This window comes from Podarcis tiliguerta (assembly GCF_965153285.1).
Source record: "Podarcis tiliguerta genome assembly, chromosome: 3".
Lineage (NCBI taxonomy): Eukaryota > Metazoa > Chordata > Lepidosauria > Squamata > Lacertidae > Podarcis > Podarcis tiliguerta.
The window spans coordinates 3,471,855-3,492,844 of NC_139536.1; the positions used below are offsets into that span (position 1 = coordinate 3,471,855).

General features: G+C 47.4%; 1 protein-coding gene across 1 annotated transcript in view; it reads right to left on the reverse strand.

The window, feature by feature from the left end:
• Positions 1-5,787, reverse strand: part of ZNF395 (zinc finger protein 395) — a 61,676-nt gene extending 55,889 nt beyond the window's left edge. Inside the window, exon 1 of the mRNA XM_083432677.1 lies at positions 5,537-5,787. The gene's annotated coding sequence lies outside the window, so the exon portion shown is untranslated. The remainder of the gene's footprint in view (positions 1-5,536) is intronic.
• Between the last annotated feature and the right edge of the window lie 15,203 nt (positions 5,788-20,990).

Here is a 20,990-nt window from a genome sequence, read left to right on the forward strand (position 1 = left end):
CCACTGGAGGGCATCAGTTTGGCGAAGGGTACTTGTACAGTGGAACCTTGGTTCTTGAACACCTTGGTACTTGAACATTTCAGCTCCCGAACGCTGAAAACCCAGAAGTAAGTGTTCTGGTTTTCGAATGTTTTCCAGAAGCCGAAAACCTGGCTATTGTTTCCAGGGCGCCTGCACCAATCGGAAGCTGCGGCCTTTGTTTTGGAACATTTCGGAAGTCGAACGGACTTCTGGAGCGTTTTACGTTTGAGAACCAAGTGTACAGTTACCTGGCAGTGCTTGAGTTCTGAGCGGACAGGCAAAACATTGCTCTGTCCATCTCCTCCGCACATGGCATGGCTGGGAGCTGAATGTGTGAACTGCCAGCCCTGAAAAGCACAGGTGCTGTCTCTATGCCAGCCTATTCGCATGAGCTGCAGTCCTCACCTAATGAAGACACCTACGTGATCCAGCCCCCAGCAGAAGCCTTACACTACCCCTTTGTTTGCACTGGGAGTTTGCAGATATTTCTTTGGCGAGACACACCTACAGTGCAAACAGAGTGGTTGAGTGCAGCTTCTGAGTGTTTGGAGGAATAAGGTGGCAGGGCGCCATATTGTTGAAACTCTTTTAATGAAAAGAAAAACAGTGCGGGGGGTTGGGCGAGGGCGCAACAGGATCCAATTGCATGTTTCGCAGCACCTTAGCACCAGAGAACTCACGCCTTTCTTTCCCCACGAACATCCTCTTAGTATTCCTGTCTGCAGGGAATAAGGGAACAAGTGTGCCAATGTGCTCTGTATTTCAATTTGGGTCAGTGGCGTAGCGTGCAGGGTGCAGGGGGGGCCGGCCGCACCGGGCGCAACATCTGGGGGGGGGCGCTCGCACTCGCAGCTCTCTGCCCCTACCTGGCTCACTCACTCTCTCTCACTGCAGTGCTGGCTGTGTGAATCCGATCCGAGCCGCCGGGTCGCCGCCCACTGTGGAGGGGAGGGTGCCAGGCGTGTGGTGCGGTGCAGAGAGAGAGCGAGGGACTATCTGGGGGAGGGACAGTGCAGCGGGGGGGGGGCGCAAATTACTTGCCTTGCCCCGGGTTAGGGGGCGCAAATTACTTGCCTTGCCCCGGGTGCTGACAACCCACGCTACGCCACTGATTTGGGGGGTGGGGGTTTGCCACAAGGCACAACAATAGGACTACTTGAGGCAAGGTGGGAGTTGGCAGCCCTGGGCACATTTCCTGATACATACAATTATAACAACCCACATTAAAGAATGCAAATGTTTCCTAATTGTCATTTGCACATTAATTGAAAGATCGTTGCAATCAGGCTTTTGCATACCATCCAGCTGCATCCAAAAAAAGTTCACAAATGTGGATTTTTCACACACACACACCCCACCACTTGACCTGGAGTGTACAGGAAGGCTTGTCATAACTGCTTTTAAGAACTTAAACTTTAAACATTTCCTAGGAGAATTACATCCTATCTCCATGGCAAGCGACACCATTGGAGTATGTGAACCTTCAGGTTTGAGACTTGTTCTTTGTGAGCTATCTCTGGTTAAGGAAATTCATCTGGCAGCCTTTGGAAATGACTGCATCCTAAAGAACTAGGCCTGAGAACTACCACGGGAGAGTTTTGGGACTACAATTCCCATCATACCTGACCACTGGTCCTGTTAACTAGGGCTGATGGGAGTTGTAGTCCCAAAACACCTGGAGGGCCGAGTTTGGGGATGCCTGGTTCACACCAACTCAGGTGTGACTTCGCTGAATGCGCTTTCAACCTGAAATACATCACAAAGTGCTAGCTTGACATTCAGTTCATCTGCTTCATGGAGCCAAGAACTATCAGTGGATATAGAGTCCTATGAAGTCAGGGAGGAGAGGGCAAGCAGGAGGTCCCAGATTCAGTCCTCGGACTCCCCAGGTATGGCTGGGAGAGACTCCTGTCTGAAACCCCAGGGAAACACAACCAATCAGTGCATACAATACTGAGCCAGAAGGACCAACCGTCTGACTTGGTATTAAAAAAGCTTCCCATTTTGCTAGGCTTCTTGATTGCATCCTGGAGATGTAGTCTCTAGGTCACAAGACTCTCTAAAGCAGGGGTCAGCAAACTTTTTCAGCAGGGGGCCAGTCCACTGTCCCTCAGACCTTGTGGGGGGCTGGACTATATTTTTGGGGGGGAATAAACAAGTTCCAGTGCCCCTCAAATAACCCAGAGATGCATGTCAAATAAAAGCACACATTCTGCTCATGTAAAAACACCAGGCAGGCCCCACAAATAACCCAGAGGTGCATTTTAAATAAAAGGAGACATTCTACTCATGTAAAAATCCGGCCGTCAGCGGGCCAGATTGAGAAGGCAATTGGGCCGGATCCGGCCCCTGGGTCTTAGTTTGTCTACCCATGCTCTAAAGGTCTATTGTCAAAGGAAGCTGCCCTAGAACAGGTCAGGCTATTTTTCCACCCGCCTGCTACCATCTAATCACACCGGCACAGCACTCCTGGGTCTTCTGTACAGAGTCCTGCTACCTGTTTTGTTTTGTTTGTGTGTGCATGGGGTCGGAACTGGAGATGCCAGAGATTTAACTAAGAACCTTCTGCACTAACTTATGCACCCTCCCTGCATTTTCCAATACAGAATTGTAATTCTACAATAGATATAAGGAAGGCTCTGGAGGCTGAATATTCTAGGGCAGCCTTTGCCCTCCAGATGATTTAAATCTGCAATTCCCATCTTCCCTAGTCAGCAGGGCCATAGGATGCTGGGGTCGATGGAAGCCAAACCAAAACATTAGGTGGACATAGTAAGTTACACAGAATCGGCTGTGCTGCTTTTGAGACGGGGCTATTTCAAGTATGTAAAGAAGGATTTTTTTATTTTTTTAAGGAGGGGGTCTCTTTCACAAGGGATGCGTGTGGCGCTGTGGGTTAAACCACTGAGCCTAGGGCTTGCCGATTGGAAGGTCGGCGGTTCGAATCCCCGCGACGGGGTGAGCTCCCGTTTCTCGGTCCCTGCTCCTGCCAACCTAGCAGTTCAAAAGCACGTCAAAGTGCAAGTAGATAAATAGGTACTGATCCGGCGGGAAGGTAAACGGCGTTTCTGTGCGCTGCTCTGGTTTGCCAGAAGTGGCTTAGTCCTGCTGGCAGCATGACCCGGAAGCTGTACGCTTGCTCCCTCGGCCAGTAAAGCGAGATGAGCGTCGCAACCCCAGAGTCGTCCGCGACTGGACCTAATGGTCAGGGGTCCCTTTACCTCTTTCACAAAGCTATAAAGGAGTCCACTTCATCCCTCCGGCCACGTTCACCTGCTATCAGGAGATTCACACTGTTTTGCAAAACAAAACCCATACACCTTCCCCCACCAGACTGGCAACAGATCTGTTGACACATCCCAGGCCGGGTACGCTATCAGCAAGTGGAAATTCACAACAGGCAGAGCACATATCTCCAGATAACTTGCTGGCATAGGAACATAAGGAGAGCCTGCTGGATGAGGCCAATTGATGGTCCTCCTCCTCCCATCCTCTTTTAAAGCCATCCGGGTTGGTGGCCAGCATTGCCTACAGTAGGAGGGAGTTCCACAGTCTAACTATGCACCGCGTGGAACTAAGTCCTTCCTTGTATGTCCCGAATCATGCAACACACAGCTTCATTGATGTACACAAATGGCAGCATGGCAAGGCACACACCACAGTCTCTTTGCCACATGAGCTCAGAAGCGGGGCAAACATATCAAAAATAAGTAAGATTATAAAAGAAAGGAGAACGGGGAGAGGGGAGAGGGGAATCTATAAGCCCAGGCCCAGCCTTCCTTCCTGGGTAAAGGTAAAGGTAAAGGGACTCCTGACCATTAGGTCCAGTCGTGACCGACTCTGGGGTTGCGCGCTCATCTCGCTCTATAGGCCAAGGGAGCCGCCGTTTGTCCACAGACAGCTTCTGGGTCACGTGGCCAGCATGACTAAGCCGCTTCTGGCGAACCAGAGCAGCGCATGAAAACGCCGTTTACCTTCCCGCTGGGAATTTATCTACTTGCCCTTTGACGTGCTTTCAAACTGCTGGGTTGGCAGGAGCAGGGACCGAGCAACGGGAGCTCACCCCGTCGCGGGGATTCGAACCACCGACCTTCTGATCGGCAACCCCTAGGCTCCGTGGTTTCACCCACAGCACTACCCACATCCCTCCTTCCTGGGAAACCTAGCCAAATGGGTAGGGCAATAATAAAATAATAATAATAATAATAATAATAATAATAATAATAATAATAATACCCAACCTGGTGCCCCCCTGATGTTTTGGACTACAACTCCCACCAACCCCAGTCAGCACATCAGGCTGATGGGAACTGTAGTCCAAAACATCTGGAGGGCACCAGCTTGGCAAGGACTGTACTCGATTACCTACCTGCAACGTTCTTTCCTAGCACCAAAGGCAGGATCAGCAGCCGTTAACTGTTAATATTCAGAGAGGTGCAAAAACAGCCAGAAAAAAAGTAATTACAATGACTGCGAAGTTTGAGCATCTTTCCTTTGCGGAAGAGTTTAAGCAGCCTGGGCCAGCGGGATCTGCGATCCAAAACATCTGGTGGGCACCAGGTTGGGAAAGGCTGACCTCAGGGCTATGATGCTTTTTTTATAATTTAAGGAGAACAACAGGATGCATGGGAGAGCGTTGGGGGAAGAATGCATGGCGCAAGAAAAAGACCAGGGAGTCCTATCTTTCATTTAGCTCAATTAGCAGAGCATGAGACCCTTAATCTAAGGGTCATGGGTTCAAGCCCGTTGGGCAAAAGATTCCTGCATTGCAGGGGGTTGGACTAGATGACCCTTGGGGTCCCTTCCAACGCTGCAATTCTATGATTTAAACCTACCTCACAGGGCTGTTGTGAGGATGAAATGGGTAAGAGGAGAACCATGCAGTGGCGTGGCATGGGGGGTGCAGGGGGGCCGGCCACACCGGGCGCAACATCTGGGGGTTAGGGGGCGCAAATCCACGGGTTAGGGGGCGCAAATTACTTGCCTTGCCCCGGGTGCTGACAACCCACGCTACACCACTGGAACCATGTACACCACCCTGAGCTCCTTGGAAGAAAAAAGGTGGCATATATGTGCAATAAACAAATAAAATACGATTCTATGTCTGTCCCTCTTCCATAGTTCCAGAATCCCGGGTCCCAGATACTCTTCCTGGCAGGAGAGGCAGAGCAGACAAAGGGGAGCACTTCCTCCCATCATCCCCTCATTAATGCACGGAACTCCTTGCCACAAGGTGTGGCGGCAGCCCTTTGCTTAGATGGCTCTCCAAAAGGACGGGGCGAATCCATGGAGGAATTTTAGCTACATCCATGCGGTCCTAAAGCCTGAATTAAGCAAACAGCAGCCCCCCCTCTCGATACCAGCTGGCTGAAACCAACAACAGCACCGACGGCAAAATAAGGTTTTCTGCCTGGCTGCTCTGACCAGGTGGTGGGCTTCTGTTCCGACGTTCCCCCTGCAACACCAAGCCACTTTTTCCCGTGTCTACCGATGCACACCCTTCCTCCGAGCTCACCTCTTCGCCTGCGAGCCGCTGCGGGGTCCTCTCCTAGCGGGGCCTCCTCGCGGGAGCCGCCGCGCCCATCACCGCAGCCTCTGGGTGCGCAACCGGGAGCGCACCAGGGCGCACGAGAGCCGGCGCACAGCCACCGATCCCCGGAGCGCGCGCGGCTCCTCCACGTGCTCCGGGGCGCCGGGCTTTCCTTCTCGCCGCCTCCTCCGCCTCCTTTGCCGGCCGGGTTCAAGCTTTCTCGCGAAGGTCTGTTGTAAACAAGCTGCCCACATGGCCTGGCCCCTCGGTGCGCATTGGCTGCGCGGCGCCATTTAAATACACGCCCCCAGCCGGAGCTCTGCAAAAAATAAACACCCGGGCCAGGAAAAGAGAACTTCACCCCTCCGCCTCCCTCCCTCCCTCCCTCCCTCTCGCCACCTCCCGCTGTTGCTTTTCCTGATCTGTTTCCAGGGCTGCCTGCGAGCGCCCTGTTGCCAACGGCAAGGGCTCGCCCGAGGAGATGCGCGCGTTCCCACGAGCCCGGGAAATGCAACGAGAAGGCGCTGCCCGCTAAAAGGAGGCAGATCCAAAGGACTGGCCTCTGGGCGCGCCGCTTTCTTGCTGCAAAAACCGCTTTAAACGCCGTGGAAAGGGGATTTCTGTATGTTTTCGTTTTCATTTGGAGAGCCCTGTGGCATCCCCAAAAGGAAGGCGCATTCAGGGCGGGAGGTGCAAGGGAAGCGAGGGGCTGGGTTCAAATCTCTCTCGTGCCACGACCTTGCTGGACGCCTTCGGGCCCTGGGGCGTTGGAAAACAGGACACGTGGGCAAAAGGGCTTTGCAAACGCCACCGATCAGTTGAGCTGTGGCGCTTTGCAAAGCTGCTCCGCAAGAAGCATTCTCTCTCTCCCCCTCAACCCACCCAGGTACCGCTGGCACAGTTTCAAATCCTCTTTGCTTGCGAAGCCGCTGTATCTTTTGTTTTCTCTGCCAGGAATAAAACCTCTGTGGTGCGCCTGGCATCATAGTGTTACGAGTTTGGGAGGGAGGATGTAGGCTGTTTCCGACGTCCCTCTTAACCCAGTGGTTCTCAGAACTTTTTTTTCTTTGGGCCACACTTACAGAATAAAAACGTGCGCTGGCTACACCGGTTTTTCTTTTATTGATAAGAAACATATTGGAAAGGGGGGAAAGGAACAGCTCCTAGCAGTGCTTGATTTATAACACAGAACACAACTAGTTTATAATATCCACATGGGGAACTTTCACCTCTGCTCAGCGAGTGGTTCTCAAACAGGCAGGAGGGAAACTTTGCCCTGCATTTATCCCAGAGGGAAGGAAGGAAGGGCAGTGTGGTACCTGGCAGCCCTCCACACATGATATTTCTCCTTACAGCTCTCCAACCAGATTTGGCCTGCATAATAGCTCTTCTCTTTGGGCTGTGGGTTAAACCACAGAGCCTAGGATTTGCTGATCAGAAGGTTGGCGGTTCGAATCCCCGCGACAGGTTGAGCTCCCGTTGCTCGGTCCCTGCTCCTGCCAACCTAGCAGTTTGAAAGCACGTCAAAGTGCAAGTAGATAAATAGGTATCACTCCGGCGGGAAGGGAAACGGCGTTTCCATGCGCTGCTCTGGTTTGCTAGAAGCGGCTTAGTCCTGCTGGCCACATGACCCGGAAGCTGTACTCCGGCTCCCTCAGCCAATAAAGCGAGATGAGTGCCGCAACCCCAGAGTCGGTAACGACTGGACCTAATGGTCAGGGGTCCCTTTACCCTTTACCTTTAAAGAGAACCAAAGCAGTAGTTCCCAAACTTTTTGGGGCCCTTGTTCCACGAACTCATCCCCAGTACCCCTGCCCTATAAAAAGCATTATTCAGAGTAGCAGTTCGCAGGACCCACTAAGGAAGATAACGCAGTGAGAGTGCCAGAGCACATGGAAATGCTGTTTGCCTTCCCGCCGCAGCGGTACCTATTTATCTACTTGCACTGGTGTGCTTTCGAACTGCCAGGTTGGCAGAAGCTGGGACAGAGCTCACCCTGTTGCACAGATTCAAATTGCCGACTCTCCAATCGGCTAGCCCAAGAGGCTCAGTGGTTTAGACCACAGAGCCACCCGCGTCCCTAAAATACGTTTTAACTGTTTTCATGCATGAAACTGTTTTGAATATGTGATTATACTGCGAGTGCCTGCTGGGAAGTGATTCCTAAATGAAACAAAACTGCTACTATTAACATTACAAATCATCGGCATCATAAAAAATAATGGCCGTGCATTTGTCGCGATGTCCCCAAATAGGCCACTGCCTTTCTTTTTTTCTCGGGGAGTGATGAGGAACATGTGTCAGCATGGCTGGGAAACTCATGCCAAAAACATGAAGAGTTACAAATGAGCGTCAGATCCTCACATGCTTGGTCTGGCATGTCGTCAAAACAGCGTCGTGCTAAAAGGGAGAAACTCATACAAGAAACAAAAACCACAGTCTTCATCTATATCAGCTGCTCCCAAACTTTTGGTGGCCCTTGGTCCCACAAAACCATCCCCAGTGCCCCCTGGCCTACAAAAGGCATTATTCAGAATTGTGGTTTACACAACTCACCAAGGAAGATGGTAACACAATAAAATTCAGCAAAGAATATTGCATGAAAATTATATTTATGCATGCTTACCAACAAAAACATAAGGGTGAAGGCAATTTATAGCACAAAATATTTATATATAACCACGTGCCAAACTTGCACAACTCCGTCACCTGCAAAGGATGTACTGTATAGCGAAATCAATAACTATTACCAATAACCGGCTATCTTGTGACAACTCACAATTGTAAATACAAACAAAGGGTGACTGGGCAACTTCCAACAGGATCTAAACAACAACAACCAGCAAAGTAGTCTAGCTTTTTCTGGAGTATACCAGTTCATGCTGCACAGGTGAAGCTACTGCAGGTATAGGCAAACTCGGCCCTTCAGATGCTTTGAGACTACAATTCCCATCATCCCTGACCACTGGTCCTGTTAGCTAGGGATGATGGGAGTTGTAGTCCCAAAACATCTGGAGGGCCGAGTTTGCCTGAGCTACTGTATCTTTGTTTTCTCCACCACAGATATACAGAAAATTAACACACCGGAAAGAAGATATGACTATTAAAAGGAGCTTTTTTCACGGGCAGGTCGAGGGGTCAAAGATGCAGCCCACCACCCACAATTTACTAGAGCGGAGTTTAGAGAATCTCCTGTGTGCAAGATAGTTAACAGTACAGCATGTTAGTGAGTGACAGGCTGGCTTTCAGGCAGGGAGCTCTGACTTCAGATTCTGCCTCCTCCACCATGAAACTTATTTGGCCACCTTAGGACATTATCTCTCTGCCTATCTTATCTTGCTGTGGTGGGAAAATGGAAGACTAATGCAGCCTGTAATCTCCCTAGTGAAAATGATAGCCATGTGAGAAACCTTGAGCCTCAGATTTTGGTCTGGGGGAAATGGCTAAGGAATTGCAAATCGTGATTTTGCCATGATCATTTGCCAACTGCTGATATCTGGCACAACAAGTGACTCTTTCACAGGATTTTAACTCACACCACAACACTAAGCCCCTTCATCCTGCGCCTCCATTTGTGGGTTTAACATTTCCCTACAACCACGCTTAGGGTTGGGGAAGAAATCCAGTCCAAAACGAACCTAGATTTGCACTTCTTGAAGCAATATGCAAACTGAAATGGAGCTATTATTCAAAATTCACACCTCTTCAAATTTGGGGGTGTATATTGATGGTAAGCAGAGCAAAAGTGCATTTATTAGGGGAACGTGCATATCAACATGCATTATATTAGGCAGAATTACATACAAATATGTATTTATTAGGATAAAAGTGCACTACAATTACAGATTTTCAGTAGGAAAGGTGGAGAACCTAGGACTGGGAAAGTTGCAAACTGAGAGAAAGGAAAACTGACAGATTTATCTTTCCCTCCCCTGCTTAAAGGTAAAGGGACCCCTGACCATTAGGTCCAGTTGTGGCCGACTCTGGGGTTGCGATACTCATCTCGCTTTACTGGCCGAGGGAGCCGGCGTACAGCTTCCGGGTCATGTGGCCAGCATGACTAAGCCACTTCTGGCGAACCAGAGCAGTGCATGGAAATGCCGGTTACCTTCCCACTGGAGTGGTACCTATTTATCTACTTGCACTTTGACATGCTTTCAAACTGCTAGGTTGGCAGGAGCAGAGACTGAACAACGGGAGCTCACCCCGTCGTGGGGATTCGAACCGCCAACCTTCTGATCGGCAAGTCCTAGGCTCCCACACTCTATCTCAAAACCTAAATTGTTTTAAGCACTGCATTTCAATAAACACCAGCCACCTTTCTATTTGCTCATTGAAGGGTTTGGTGTAGGTAGAAACCCTGCTTATTATTTGCCCCAGGGCCCAATGGAAAATATCTCTCTTCCCCTTCGCCAGTATCACTGTCTTTACAAGATTAATACAAACCCGCTTTTTCCTGCAAGAGGATAGGAATCCATGCCAAAGGTTAAACGGAACTTAAGCCAAGTTGTCTGGCTGCATAAGCCGCTATCTTTCCACGGGCGAAAGTTTCAATAACTCCCTTGTTATTGCAATCCAGTTTCTCCCTATATACATAAAAATGTAAGGTTGCCGTCACGCAAGCCCCATTGGAGGATCTGCAGTGCCTGTTGACAACCCCAAATTTGCATGGGGCCAGGTTGGGGTAGAGGCACAGAAGAGGAGGTGGGGTTTAAGATGGTGGTTGAATAAAGCAGGAATGGATAGACATATTATATGGGGAGCCTTAAGGAGCTGTGAGGATATGGTTGTCGGCATGCAGAGGGTCGCAAGGGCAGCTGGCTAGCCCCAGCTGGCTCGTCTCCTTCCAGCTGTCCCACTGCAAAGACCCATCAGTCTCTGCTCCGGCGTAAATCAGCAACCCAGGCTTCAAACCCAGGGCACACTATATCAGCAGAGCAAACTGTGCACACAGAATAGGCGTGAGGCTTGTGGAAGCATACTGCAACTGCGGATTTTTTCATCATAAATCAGGACAAAGAAACATGTCGTCTCTCTGTCTTCTCAGCGAGACAGGGAAAAGGAAATGCTACACACACAACGGAAGTTCCAGCAAGCTGTGCTGGTATGTAAACAGACATGTGACATGCAACAGTTCCATGTCTGCAACTAAAGGTGGAATAGAATTTCCCATCAATGGTGGGGCTTGAAGGAACTTTGAGGGGTCAGGGGGTTGGGGAGCAGGTGAGGGGGGGGCAGGGTTGAAAGGCAGTGGGAGCAGCAGGGGCAACAGGGAGTTTGTACAGAAGAAATAACTGGGAGATTAAGTATACCTCACCCACTACGCTGTTTAAGCAAGAATGGCAAGCATTTGCGGTGAGCATCAGTCCCAGACAGCTTTTACTACTACAGAGTTATATAACTTAATAATGGTGTAATTGCATATCCAATAATCTTCACCCACACCCCCTTAGTTTTAATGATTTTGCAGCTCCCGTCGCTGCACTGCTCAACAGTTTCCAGCCTTAGGGCACATCCGCATACAACGTTTTCCTCTGAAGTTGATGAGATGTCATTCTACTTCTGTGCAAGCTTCACAGGTTACGTGTTTCTACCCACCCACCCACCCTTTTCCAAATTACTCCTCCTCAGTCATGGGATCAGAGAGGAGGTGGCTGTCTCTCCCTTTTCCCTGTATTTTGGGGTGGAAGTGAAAACCCACACACTTCCATGCGCTGGCGATGTGTGTGTGACGCATCGTCACATGTGTCTTTCCCTCGAGAACTTTAAAAACAGCAACCAGAACAAGTCACACGGGGCAGCCTTATCTCTAATCCATCTGACCTAGGAATGTCTAAAATCACGGGCAATTCTGAGGGTTCACACAGAGTAGTTTCCGGCCCTGGGCTGCTCCCCAAGGTTATTTTTGGGGTGGTTTTGAGGAGTGGGACGTGGGATCTTGCAGGATTGCCATATATCCAGAATTTCCCCTGACATACCTGGAATACTGCAGTCAGAAGCAGTGTCCGGGTGGAAATTGGAAAAAAATGTCCAGGAAAATCCAGATGCATGGCAACCGATGTCAGCAGTGCCGTTTTTGCCGAATTTTGCAGGCGATCAGACTAGATTACCCAGTGGGTATATTCTAGCTCTACAATTCTATGATTCTGTGATTCTAAGATCCCTGCCCCATTAAAAAAAGCAACTTTTCTCACAATGCTTAGCATTTACAGAGATCAGTCATAGGCAAACTCGTTCCCTCCAGATGTTTTGGGATTACAATTCCCATCATCCCTGACCGCTGGGTCCTGTTAGCTAGGGATCATGGGAGTTGTAGTCCCAAAACATCTGGAGGGCCGAGTTTGCCTATGGCTGACATAGATTTTTTTCGTGAATATTCAGAGTGCTTTGCATACATTCCTTAACTCTTACAACAACCCAATAAAGCCGAGAAGGCAGAGTGCAGCAGCAAAGTTTCAGAGTGTTTGCCACATGGGGATGGATAAATCTGTCAGATTCGGTTTCTCATTTTTCCACTCTTAAATTGAGTTCCCCACATTTCTGCATCAGTTTGTGGGTTAAGTTCCCACAAAAATTCACCAGCATTTTAGAGCTCGTTTCTTGCAACATTCACAATATTTTTGCATGCGGCATTATATGCACATTTCTGCATGCAATTTTCCCCCAAGTGTAATGCATTTTTAACATTATTTTGACCAACATATGCATTTTTACACACACTTTTTCTTAACACAGAATTTTTGGGGGGAGGAGGAGGTTTGCTGCAGAATTGCACTGCTAAATTTGGAGGAACACGTCTGCTGACGGACAGCTGCATTTTCATTTGCGTATAGTTTTTTTGGGGGAAGTCTAAATCAGGTATGTTCTAAAGGAAATGTGAAGCCAAATTTCTCCCACATCCCAAGAGCCAACATATACCTGTTGGCCCCACCGCGGTGGAAGTAAGAGTCATCCGATAATCTGGTTGGCTTCAGTATGTTTGGGCCCGGTCTTATTCAACATCTTTATCAACGACTTGGATGATGGACTCAAGGGCATCCTGATCAAATTTGCAGATGACACCAAACTGGGAGGGGTGGCTAACCCCCCAGAGGACAGGATCACACTTCAAAACGACCTAGACAGATTAGAGAACTGGGCCAAAACAAACAAGATGAACTTTAACAGGGAGAAATATAAAGTATTGCACTTGGGCAAAAAAAATGAGAGGCACAAATACAAGATGGGCGACACCTGGCTTGAGAGCAGTACATGTGAAAAGGATCTAGGAGTCTTGGTTGACCACAAACTTGACATGAGCCAACAGTGTGACGCGGCAGCTAAAAAAGCCAATGCAATTCTGGGCTGCATCAATAGGAGTATAGCATCTAGATCAAGGGAAGTAATAGTGCCACTGTATTCTGCTCTGGTCAGACCTCACCTGGAGTACTGTGTCCAGTTCTGGGCACCACAGTTCAAGAAGGACACTGACAAACTGGAACGGGTCCAGAGGAGGGCAACCAAAATGGTCAAAGGCCTGGAAACGATGCCTTATGAGGAACGGCTAAGGGAACTGGGCATGTTTAGCCTGGAGAAGAGGAGGTTAAGGGGTGATATGATAGCCATGTTCAAATATATCAAAGGATGTCACATAGAGGAGGGAGAAAGGTTGTTTTCTGCTGCTCTAGAGAAGCGGACACGGAGCAATGGATCCAAACTACAAGAAAGAAGATTCCACCTAAACATTAGGAAGAACTTCCTGACAGTAAGAGCTGTTCGACAGTGGAATTTGCTGCCAAGAAGTGTGGTGGAGTCTCCTTCTTTGGAGGTCTTTAAGCAGAGGCTTGACAACCGTATGTCAGGAGTGCTCTGATGGTGTTTCCTGCTTGGCAGGGGGTTGGACTCGATGGCCCTTGTGGTCTCTTCCAACTCTATGATTCTATGATTCTATGTTTAATGGGAACATCATCCTTGCCCTTCCACCACTGGCAGCAAAATCTCTTGGGAACATGGGGAGCTGCCTTACACACACACACACACACACACACACACACAAAACAACAACACCCCACCTGGAAACAATTTTTTAAGAGCTAAATTTGGGATTTGCCTGGAGCACCACACACGTTAGTAAACATATGCTTAAAGAACTTGCTAACAATAATTCAGACAACTGCATTTGTCCCACTACATGGTGATTTTTATTTACATTTATTGTGCACGGTTAGCCTTGCAGACAGAGATGTCCACGCGGAACTGACTCGTGAGAGAAGTGCAACAATCGAAGGCTATTTGTTTATTCATACACATACACACACTGCTAATTATTATTATATTAAATCACAGTGGTTTACAGCAATGTACGTAAAAACCATACAATAAAAACCATATTTTAAAAAGTTGAAATCAGGTAACTGTTGTGGAAAGATGCATTGTTAATTGCCTGCACGAGCTTGATGGAACTGACAAGTTTTCAGCAAGCATTTAAAAGTTGAAATGCTGATCCTCTAGTGGCAGGGTGTTCCGTAGGACTGGGCCGATGAGGCTGAAGGCTTGGATTCTTTTTGTCAGGTGAGCCTCACCAACTCAGGGAAAAGGCCAGCGATGCTCCTACAGGTGATCTCAGTGACTGAGCTGGGAGCTGTCCAGAGCTTTGTAAATGAATACAAGGCTCCTGAACCTGGCTCAACAGTAAATGGACAGCTAACACAGAGGTCTGCACAGTGGTGTCATATATTGTCCGCCAGATCAGCAAAACTGGTTTGCCATACTATATTCTGAATGTGCATCAAACTTTTCAAGTTTCTAAACTTGATGACAGAAGAAGGAGGAGGAGGAAGAGGAGGTTTAGTAGGCAAAATTGTGGCCACTGGAGCAGAGGCTGACCTCATGTACCAATAATTCTGATTTTACAGGCATATGTAAATGGTCAGTAGGTTCTTCAGGTCAATAGGTTCAGCAAATGAACAGAAAATCGTAGTTATTTCATCAAGTGATAGGGATACAATGGAAGGAGGAACTTGTGGTTACAAGAGTCATGAATTCTGGGTATGCTAGGCTGGATCCACGCTCAGGTTGCCCTCTTAACCCAATTTATGAGGGAATAAGTCTCATTGACGCGGGTGGTGCTGTGGGTTAAACCACAGAGCTTAGGGCTTGCCGATTGGAAGGTCGGAGGTTTGAATCCCGACGGGGTGAGCTCCCGTTGCTCAGTCCCTGCTCCTGCCAACCTAGCAGTTCGAAAGCACGTCAAGTGCAAGTAGATAAATAGGTACCACTCTGGCGGGAACGTAAGAGGCATTTCCATGCGCTGCTCTGGTTCGCCAAAAGCGGCTTCGTCATGCTGGCCACATGACCCGGAAGCTGAAGGCCAGCTCCCTCGGCCAGTAAAGCGAGATGAGCGCCGCAACCCCAGAGTCGTCCGCGACTGGACCTAACGGTCAGGGGTCCCTTTACCTTTACCGAAGCCTCATTGAACGAAGCTGGACTTATTTCTGAGAAGGCACAGCCAGTTGCCCTTGTAGCAGACCATAGAAATCAGGACTTCAAATGTGTATTGGACTAGATCCAGACCCTTGAATTAAAAACATAAAGCAAGCGAGGCTCAGGCAATTAGACCAAAATGCTTTACATGGATTTCTGAACAGGCAGAAATTGCAGGTGAACATGCTAGTCCATTTGGTGGAGATAAAAAAGTAACACCACTGTAATACCATTTATGAGAAGAAACTAAAACACAACAAAGCAGTCGGCAAGCTTTCAAGTTACACAGGACTCTTCTTTAGGCTATTCAGTATTTTATTGCTTTCAAGTCATGGTGGTAATGACTTTGAGGCTTGAAATGCTGTTTTTCTTCCTCCTTCCTCTCCTTCCCTCGCTGCTTTTTTGCTGCACATGCAGCCTAAGAAGTGCTTGGGGGTGAGTTGAAAAGCTGGCTTCTGCCATTTTAGTTGACACCAGTGACCTCTGAGTTGCACAGAATTCTTGCTCAACTTCTTCAAAAAATAAAATATGTGAAACGTATTGCAAATATGGATGACGATCGCAAGGTTGACCCTTGAGCCGAGAAGTGGAGCCCAAGACCCATTCCTTGCAAAATTGCAGCGGAGGCTAGGGCACTGCCCTGAGGCTCACTCCAGAACCTTGAGATGTAGTTCTCAGATTGCAGAACTGAAAGAATTTCAGTCTGGAAAAACAAGGGCATACACAGGAGGAGGAGGCAAGGGAACCTCCGCAGAATGAAGTAATTAGATATGGGAAGGGGATGTCCCTCAACAAAAAGTGTAGGGTCTGTGTCATTATGCTATGTGCCATGTCTCTGGTGCTCCAAGTGATAGGTCTGGGGTTGACGGAGCAATGGATCCAAACTACAAGAAAGAAGATTCCACCTAAACATTAGGAAGAACTTCCTGACAGTAAGAGCTGTTCGACAGTGGAATTTGCTGCCAAGGAGTGTGGTGGAGTCTCCTTCTTTGGAGGTCTTTAAGCATATATCAGGAGTGCTCTGATGGTGTTTCCTGCTTGGCAGGGGGTTGGACTCGATGGCCCTTGTGGTCTCTTCCAACTCTATGATTCTATGATTCTAGAACATGGCTGGTACTTTCGAAGCACTGTGTCGAAGAAAGTTTTGTGGATTACAGATATACATACAGAAGAGTACAGTGTTAACGATAGCACGTTGCAGCAAAAACATGTTGCAGAACACCCTTGAGAACTAATGGATTTACTATGCCAAAGTGTTTGTGGATTCACAAGAGTGGGCTCTAATCCACAACAGATTATCCCATAATAAATCTTTTAGTGCCACCATGCTCTTTGCTGTAGACTGAAGGTGCAACTGAGATTACCAAACAATTAGGGGAATGTTTGTTGGTTAATCACTCTCCTTTTTAATTGATTCAGTTCAAGTAAATTTGCATATTAACCTCAGCACGTTTTATGCAAGGTGGGGAAAATGTGAGCTCACACAACCTAGTGAAGGAAAAAACACCCTTCATGTCTTTTCTAAGGCATTCCATTCCATTTTCATGTTTCGTTTCATAAATGGCAGTGGAATATTTTAATGAAACACAATGGAAAACAAAACAGAACAGAACCAAATTACCTGGAAGTAAACTCCCCTCAAACACAATGGGATTTTCTTCTAAGTAAATATTGACAAAATGTTGCACTATGTCAGGGAAGGTGGAGAACATTGTTGCTGCAACTAAAAGATGGGCCCCAGATTCAGGAGTGCATCGCTGGCAGATAAAGATCCATGAATAGCAGCACCCTAGAGGTCCCGGGCCCTAAGGAGGTCAGATTAGCTTCAACCAGAGCCAGGGCCTTTTCAACACTGGCTCTGGCCTGGTGGAACGCTCCGTCTCATGAAACCAGGGCCTTGCGGGATCTGATTTCTTTCCGCAGGGCCTGTAAGACAGAGTTGTTCTGCCTGGCCTTTGGCTTGGAATCAACTTGATCCCCTTCCCCTCTTTCCTTTCTCCTTCTGTGATGGAACTCCTATTTGGGGACTTCCCTGGCTTTTTCTGGTCCACGTAGGACTAGTCTGGATAGTTGGCCTTGGTGAAGATTTGACATTTTCATCCCCAAAAAGTTTTTGATTTGAGTTTCTACTGAAATGAGGCTGCTTTTAAAGTTGTATTTTAATCCTTAAATTGTATTTTAATCAATTGTTTTTATACCTGAAGTTAGCCGCCATGAGCCCGGTCTTGGCCGGGGAGGGCATTTTATTTAAAAAATTATTATTATTATTATTACTATTATTATAAATATATGTGCGCACACACCAGTTGTTGCGTGCTACTGTGGCTGCAAGCACTGCTGCATATGCAAGTTATTGTATTTTAATTATGCAATGGGTTCAGGTTCAGGTTCCCAAAGGGAATTCCCTGCTGACTGCTGGGAAATGAAGCATTTATCCTTCCCTCCACCATTATCTCCAGCCACAGGGGGGGTGTAGCATCAGTTTGCACCATGCACAAGTCAGTTTGCACCATGCACAGGAGCACAGAAGTCAATGCCCAGCCCGCACCTAAGTTCTCGCCACAGAACAAATCTCTCGATTCTCCCATTCAGGAGATTAATTCTGCTGCTGCTTCACTCCCCCCCCCGTCCCACGTGATCTTGAGGCGGGGGCTGCCCCTTGCCTCGCCCCCTCCCCGCCCGGGCGGAAAAGTGACTACGTGCAGCTCCCCACGTGGAAGGGAGCCCCAACCGCACAGAACAGCCGGGGCCGCACGTTCGCGCGCGCCCGACGCAAGCAAGCGGGTGGGGCTGGCTTAGGAAACGAGGGAGAAACGAGGCAGCCAATCAGGACCCTCAAGGCCCTGGGAGGGGAGGGGGGAAGGCCGAGATGGCGGGGAGCGGGCGGCCAATCGGCAGGCGAAGCGGGGAGTTGGGATGCCAAGCGAACCAATCCGGAAGCGAGCCGGGAAAAGGCTTTTTTCTTTTTTTTAAGAGAAGGCGAAGCGGAGGAAGGGGAGGGGTTGAAGTAGGAAAGCTAACAGCCAATCGCTGAAGAGAGCCGGGAGACGAGGAAGGTGGTGTCGACCAATCCCGACGCGATGGCGCAGATAAGACCAACGACAACAATAATAAAAGGCCTGAGCGCGGCGGGAGGGGAGCGGGAGCGAGTCCGGCTGCCAAAGCGCGCGCTCGAATCTGCTGAGGCAGCAGAAAAGGAGCCCGCCTTTTTCCCCCCTCGGCCGCTTCCTTCTATCTGCCTCACGAAGTGGGCGGGGTTTGTTATTCTCTCTCCTCAGCGCGAGGAAGCGGCGCTCGCCCCTCCCTTGCGAGGAGGCCGTTGGCGGGTCGCACCTCCCCCCGCTGCACCTTCCTGAGGCGATTTCGCCTTTGGCTCCTCAGTCCCCGCTTCGTACACTGTTCACACGACGACGCGCGACACGGGGAACGGCAACAGTTGATCTAAAATATCAAGGCGTGTTTATTACCCTTGTTCTCCCCGAAGTGGCTAGCTGCCTTTTGATTCTTTGATGTAAAACCCAACACACCACACACAAAAAGAGGCTTTCGTACAACTAAAACAGTGTTTCTCGAACGTTTCTCCTCAGAATAAAAATGTGCTTGTATCACGCCGATTTTTATTTTAAGAAATGCGTTGGAAAGCAGCTGTGGGGATTTAATGTTTAATGCTGAGGGGCATTTGGTGGCGCAGGAAGGAGAAACAAGAAGCCGCTTTTCGATTCGATTTATTCGATTCAATTTTTATTTTTTTACATTCTCTTTATTAATTTCCATTACACACCAATACACACAAGACAAATTCATCACAAACAAAAAAATAAACCAAACAACACAAGTAAATAGGAAAAAAACCAAAGAACAAAAAACAACATATAACTAATTGATTCGATTCGATTTATTATATTTATTTATTATATTTCGATTCGATTTATTATATTTCTATGCCACTTTCCATTCAAATGAATCCCAAAGCGGCTTACAAACAATGCGATTGAACATCACAGATCATCACAAATACAATGTAAAGCATGTCGTTTTGTAAACCAGTTGGAGGCGACTGTAGTTGAGCAGTAATGGTAGAAGGAAGAAGGCGCCATGCTGCAAAATCCCTATTCCTGAGGCAACAGGGATTTTAAAAGATCGGCCAACATAATAAAAATAAAACCATGCACAATTGAAATCGGAATGCTCCTGCAAGAGAAGCAACCTTGCAAATCTGTCTTCATGCTTGGGCCTGCGGGGGAAAGAGGGTTTTCTTATTTCAGAAAGCTAAAAAGCACAGTGAAATGGATGATTAGGTGAATGAGCTTTCAAAAAGAGAAATAAACTGGAAGTTTGATTGCAAACGGCATTTTTAGCCACTATTTTCTTTTGAAAAGATTGGGAGAAGATGAGGAGACGAGATGCCTCCTATTCCACAGCGCCTTCTTGAACCTCTCTCGTTTCTTTAAATATGGTCCTACTTTAACGCAAGAAAGTCAAGCCATTTAAAGAAGAAACACAGAGAACTAAACAAATGGTGTTTTACCCAGACTGATTCTAATATTTGTGTGTTGATTATTCAGCCACTTTCAAGACCACCCATGAGAGGCCCACAAAAAGTCATCTGGATGGTTTGCAAAAATAAAAATACAGTTCATACTAGAGAAGTAATTTGAATTCCATGAAGGACAATGTAGTATTGGAAAGGGTTGAGATATTGCGATAAGAGAGAGAGAGAATAGGAGTGGAAACACATTAAACAATGTGATAGTGTTTCAAAGGATAATTTTATTGTTTCCCTCATTTGTAAAACACTTTGAGGTTTGCTTGTTTTTCACAAACAAGCAGTATATAAATTTTACTTCTCTGCCAATCAAGGAGTTTGAATTCGGATATAATTTTTTATGAGATAAATAAAATAAATACAGGGGTGAGGAGGGGCGTGAGGCAGCAGAGCTGTGGAAGAATTATAAAGGAAACACAGCTGGTGTCGATGGCACAATAAGAGATTGTTTTTAAGTCTTTTGATAGGTTCAATGAAGCTGCAGTTCTGTTTTTATATGGTATTTTAATGTACAGAACCATTTATGTTTTGGCAGAGTATCTGAAACGTGTGTGCTACCCCTACACAAACAGAAAAAAAAGAGAATTGTGGTTTCACAGGGAATATCCAGAAATAACCTAAGTGACTAGATACAGGTTTTACTAGATTGTTGGTTTGAGACAATTTAAGATTCACTTAAATTCACCACAAGTCCATAGGAGGGAACTTTTCCCCAACCCCTTCCATGAGCCTAGCATTGAAATTTGGGTTTAGCTTCCAGTTTAAACAAAGCCTTGCTATAATTTTCTTGGCACAACCTTTGAGTCTTCCATTTGTAGTTTTCTTTGCAAATTACTCTTATGGTATCTCTTTCATACTGAGTTGTTGTAGCTGACAATTCGCTGATCACTTTGGTTTAGAGCAAAACCAGTCCCTCAGATTTTGTGAAGAAAAGATTAACAGTTCAGCCCAGACAGTTTTGAAGGAATACAAACTATTTTAATTTTAACATTCATGCCATGTATTTTATTGTTGTGACACACTCTGGGGTCGATGGATGAATTACTTAAATTGTAAAAATAAGTTTAAAAATAAACAATTCTTTGCCATATCAGTTCTTTGACACTACATCACCCAGAGGTAGTAATTTTATGAGGGTCCGAATAGAGGTTCAGCCACGGACTATGGATGACCCTGTTTTTCTTCTGCTAAGGAATATCCATAGCTTTTAGTGAAGCTTTGTCTGGAAATCTCGGAGAGGGCAGGAATCAAACACCAAATGACAGAAATATTGAAAGGTGGTTTGTGTTTATTAATCTAGACCAGGCCTTAAATGGGTGCTCTTGTTGAGCAGCTTGTTGTTGGAGCAATAGAAACGTAGAGTTTGAAGGGACCCCCGGGGTCATCTAGTCCAACCCCCTGCAATGCAGGAATCTCAACTAAAGAATCCAT